Below are 5255 nucleotides of genomic sequence, written 5' to 3'. Positions count from 1 at the left end.
TTGATTTCCTAATGTTCATTGTTTTTCACAAGAGAACCGACAAGATGGGCTAGCACACTCTGAAGGCTTGGCCAGCAAGTGTTAGGTGACCTCAGTTTGTGCCATTATTGCACCAAGGTTAGGATCACAGGAGACAGAATCTGACACACTTGGCTTCCAGAGTGGTTTTGCCACTTTCCATCAGTGTGACTTTGCACAGGTAACCCCATCATTGAGAGCTTCTGCCCCAACTACATAAGAAGGGGTGAAAATAACAACTTCTCAGGGTGGTTGTGACAATTAAATGACAACTAATAGCAAATGCTTGTCACATAGTGAGACTTCAACTATGTTTTACTCTTAGTGTTACCATTAAAATAGATTAAGTGTAATCTTTTTTTCAGGTGAAGTTTTAGGATTATTAGGACACAATGGAGCTGGTAAAAGCACATCCATTAAGGTGATAACTGGAGACACAAAACCAACTGCTGGACAGGTAGGTGAACTATGTGGAAAATATGTTATCTAATGGTGAAATAGATTTATAAGATCTGATGACCTTAAAAACAACAAATGTCACTTAATCCTTAGATAACTGAAGTGATTAATGAACTACACAAGAGAATAAATTCACGAATTATCACATAAATGCACACAAAAGTTAAGCACTGAAAGGGTGTCACAGAGTCCTTAGGGTGTCGCTTTTCCAGTCAAAACCTCTGGAGCTGGTGGTGCCTTTGCCCAAGTTTGGCTCAGACCTGCTGGGCTCATTCTGTCCACTCAGCTCAGCAGGCTGCACTCTGTTCATGCCACCAGCCTGGATCCCAAGCCTGCTAAGAGTGATCCAGGCACAGAGTGGTGATGGGTGTGTGAGCAAGCATGGGGTCTGGCTGCTGCACACAGCCAGGCATGCTGGTTGTGGTGGGGCAGGCAGCTCCAGGCACTGGCACAGGCACCAGCTCCACGTAAGGCTGTGGCAGGACCAGGCATACTGCAAGCAGCTTCCACTGCAGACACCAAAAAATGTGGTGGCACCCAGAAGCTTGGAGGTGCCAGAAACCACAGAGCCCTAAAAAGGGTGTCACAGCCCCGGCTCGGGGAGCCCCTAAGTCTGGGATCCCCGAAGGGCTGCAGCTCTTCTCTGCTTCTCATTGCCCACAACATGGCAAGCAGGGGGCATGTTTCAGCCCTGTTTGTGTTACAGCTCTTTTAGTCCCACCATTTGGCAGGTCCTGAGCTCTTGTCCCATGTCCAGGAAGAATGAGGGTGTGAACAACTGGAGGTGAGGAACTTCACTGAGTGACAGAATAGCTCTCGGGACACCCAAAGTGGTTCTTCTATTTGCAGGCAGGTCATCTCCATGAGTGTCCAGCCCTTAATGGAGAGGAGACCCAAAGTGGGTAGCTTCTTTCTGCAGCTGATAGTCCCTATGTCTGTGTGAATCTGGCTGAGTCCAGGATTTTATGGGCTCAGAAAGGAGGAAGTGTGTGCCAATTCGTCCATGGGTGGCCATGGGCAGGCCTGGAAAAAGCATCATAAGTTCTCACTCTGGGTCACAGACTCTGCCTAGAACCAGCAGCCTGGCACCCAGGCTTCAGGCCATCCCTGGCTTGAAGGTGGGGTTTCAGAGAACCACCCCTTTCTATCCAGGAACCTGTCTGTCTGCTGCTATCAACATGCCATCTATGGCACCCAGGTGGTTTGTGCTGAGGTGCACCTGCAAGTCCATGCCGAGCTGCCCTCAGCACCCCCCCGGACTCCCTCCCGCACTTGTCAGGGCCCAAAATCCAGAGGGAGCTGAGGTGGCAGGAGGCTGGCATGGCAGTTCCACCCTGGGCACGTACACACCCAGCAGGGTTGCAACAGCACCTGGGCTTGGCCACAACTTTGCTCCAAAATTGGAGCATGCAACAGCCCCTGAGATTCAGTAAAGGATGCTCCAGTTCAGAAAAGGGCAGGGCTCTTACCTCTTTCTGGCCCCCACCAGTCCCCCAGAGTACACAGCCCCAGTCACACCTCCCCTGCTACAGTCAACATCTTTGCTGTGGTGGCTCCAGATAGGCTGCCACTGCCATCAAGGAGTAATTATTATAGGCATTAAGATGTCTCCCTTGCTGCAGCTGGCATCTTCACTGTAATGGCTGCAGACGGGCTGCAGCCACCATCAAGGGGTAATTATTAAAGGCATTAAGAGAGAATGTCCAGCATCAGAGCTGAAATTAATGCCAGAATTCACACACATCCTATTTATACTGCCATCAGTCACATGGATTTGCACTTTTAGTGAGCATCATCTTTCCAGTATGTAATATTTAATTTTTAATAAAACTGTTTTAAAAAAAACTGTATTAGACAGTTGTCCTTCACAAAGTGCTTAGTTATTGGAACATACATTTTTGTGCAAATGCAACTATTTCTTGGGAGTGTTTTCAAGAAATAGATCAAAAATGAGATACAAAGAGGTGAAACTTACTTTAATTGTACTTGTAATTTAGTTGTATAAGGTGGCTAGGCAAACAGAAAAAGAGCTCAGGTTTATCTAAGAGAGACATCATGGGGTAGAGATAAAACATTTTCTCCTAAATTCTATGGCAGAAGATAGAAAACCTTAAGAACTCTTTTACAAAGAATGTCCAAGGGAAGTACAGAACAGACTATAAGGCAGATGCCTGTGAAACTGTACTATGGGAAAGGGGCTAGTAGTCAAGCCAAGAAAGGAAAAGACAGCTCAGAATGCTATTGACAAATACTCCACTAATGAAAGAAGAGAAAACCGACATTCACAATCCCTCTGTAGCCACGGTGAGAGCAGATGTTCATGAAGGTTCCTCTCTGCTGGTGGCTCGGCCAACTCTGAGTTAGTCCTTAACTTTAATCATGGACACCCTCCAACTCAGTCACCACCTGGGCCCAAAGTCAGTATTTTGTTCCTCATTAGGCATGGGAGGAAAGGAGATAACTGCTCATTAATACATTGGAATGAAATCTTTTAAAAGGTAAGTCTGATCTGAAGTAGAAAGCCAGCCATTTGGGTGTCACAAAATGAGCTTAATTAGATCAGCCAGTGTGAGTTTTTTTAATCCATGCATTCTCCTGATTAAATACTTTCAGTGACTGCTTGCTGCTCTATGGCTGGAAGGACACATCCCTCCTTGTCTTGCAGGCAGCTGAGGAACTGGCTTCCCTGTCCCTCTTGCCACATATTTGTCCTCCCCGTCAAGCTTCCACATCAAGCTTCATCCCCACACAGGGCTTTGGTCTCGCTCTTGCTCTGTCCCAGATTCCTTGCCCCTTGCCTTTTTTCCATGACTAGCATCTTCTCCTCTTTGTTGAAATGGCCCCTCAGCAGACAGGCGCTTTCTAATTACCCTACCTACTGCCATTTCTCCAGTTATTTTCTACCCCAGCCTCCTGAATTTCCATAACAGCACCACTTTTGATCTGTCTTTACTCTGCATATTCATTTCTCTACTTGTTTATTGCCTGATTCATTCAGTAGAATGAAAACTCCAGATAATGAAGCACTAGTTATTCCACCCTCTGCTGTACCCACAGGCAACACAGCACTTGTTACATAGGAGGTACTCAAAAGATGTTGATCCATGAGTGAAGTTAAATAGTAATTCAATCAATATGCTTCATTTTGACAGTGATTTTTTAAAAATGGATATAAACTGTTGGCCAGGATGGATAGGCCATTTATGGGATATTGGATTTTTCAGCTGAGATTGGATTGTTGGCTGTGGACACACTTATTTTCCTGTATTTACTCTCTGACAACCTTTCTCCAATGCAAAACGATTACAGATTATTAAACCCAATGAGGTCCTAGAGTTTCTCTGGTTTTTCTAGGTTTGTGAAGAGAATGATGTCAGGGAAATACTCAAAGAAGCAGTGCAGAATGTAGGTTCTGAGAGGGAACTTTCATCTGCAGGTGCTACTGAAAGGGAGCGGTGGAGGAGGGGATGCCCTGGAGTTCCTGGGGTACTGCCCTCAGGAGAATGCACTGTGGCCCAACCTGACAGTGAGACAGCACCTGGAGGTGTACGCCGCCATTAAAGGGCTGAGGAAAGGGGATGCCGAGGTTGCCATCACACAGTACACAGAGGAGCCACATCTGTTATATACCCAAGGGAGGGGTGGAGGAGAAGGTTGGGAGTGACGACCCTCATAGGAAATTCAGGATGGGAGACTCTAAATGCCGACCCAGGTCACGCTGGGTAGATTAACAACTAGAAACTCCTTTCCTGGATATCAAAGTATTAAGTTTCTTTCTCATATTAAATAAGAAAATTTTAAAAGGCTGGGCGCAGTGGCTCATGCCTCTAATCCCAGCACTTTGGGAGGCCGAGGCAGGTGGATTGCTTGAGCTCATGAGTTTCAGACCAGCGTAGGCAACTTGGTGAAACCCCATTTCTAAATTAAAAAAAAAATACAAAAATACAAAAATTAGCCGGGTATGGTGGTGTGCACCTGTGGTCCCAGCTACTTGGGAGACTGAAGTGGGAGGATGGCTTGAGCCAGGAGGCAGAGGCTGCAGTGAGCCAAGATTACACCACTGCACTCCAGCCTTGGGGACAGAGTCAGACCTTGTCTCAAAAAAAAAAAAAAGTAATAAAATTTAAAATCTAAAAGGTAATTATTCATTGCTAAAATGTATAGAAAATACTAAAATTTGGACTGTCATAGAACAACTATTTGGATATCATGTCATGTCCTTCTATCTCTTCAGAAGGCAACATTATCTTTTGTGGGGGAGCAAGTCAGCCAGTAATATCACCCCTCCTTTCCCCACCCCCCCACCACATGTATTTCCAGAACTGCATTTTTGAGTTCTGCTTCTTCCACACTTGCTTGGGTTATCCTCTTATCTACTTCCTCTTGTCAAGAAGACTGTATGGCTCTCCTGTTTCCTTCAGGTTAGTGGATGCGCTCAAGCTGCAGGACCAGCTGAAGTCTCCCATGAAGACCTTGTCAGAGGGAATAAAGTGAAAGGTACGGGCAGGGCTTGGTGTTGCTCTGCAAGTGCCATAGATGGGAACCAGACGGGCTGTTCCTCCCGTTGCAGCTGTGCTTTGTCCTGAGCATCCTGGGGAACCCATCAGTGGTGCTTCTGGATGAGCCTTCGACCGGGATGGACCCCGAGGGGCAGCAGCAAATGTGGTGAGGAACATTACCATGGTCAGGGACAGCGTGGATGCCTCGCATGGAGTTTGTGAACCATTTTTCTTTTGTAAAAATTGTCCCTTAAACTCTTTTGTGGAGAACAAAAAAAA

General features: G+C 46.2%; 1 long non-coding RNA gene across 1 annotated transcript; it reads left to right on the top strand.

The window, feature by feature from the left end:
• The first annotated feature begins 406 nt into the window (after positions 1 to 406).
• LOC131382766 (uncharacterized) lies at positions 407 to 5143 on the top strand. Its single transcript, XR_009212360.1, has 4 exons — positions 407 to 475; positions 3914 to 4023; positions 4899 to 4974; positions 5048 to 5143. It is a non-coding gene; the product is annotated as an uncharacterized LOC131382766 (long non-coding RNA).
• Positions 5144 to 5255: the final 112 nt, after the last annotated feature.

This window comes from Hylobates moloch, unplaced genomic scaffold (genome assembly GCF_009828535.3).
Source record: "Hylobates moloch isolate HMO894 unplaced genomic scaffold, HMol_V3 SCAFFOLD_4736, whole genome shotgun sequence".
Classification (NCBI taxonomy): Eukaryota; Metazoa; Chordata; class Mammalia; order Primates; family Hylobatidae; genus Hylobates; species Hylobates moloch.
This window is presented reverse-complemented; position numbering and strand designations above follow the sequence as displayed.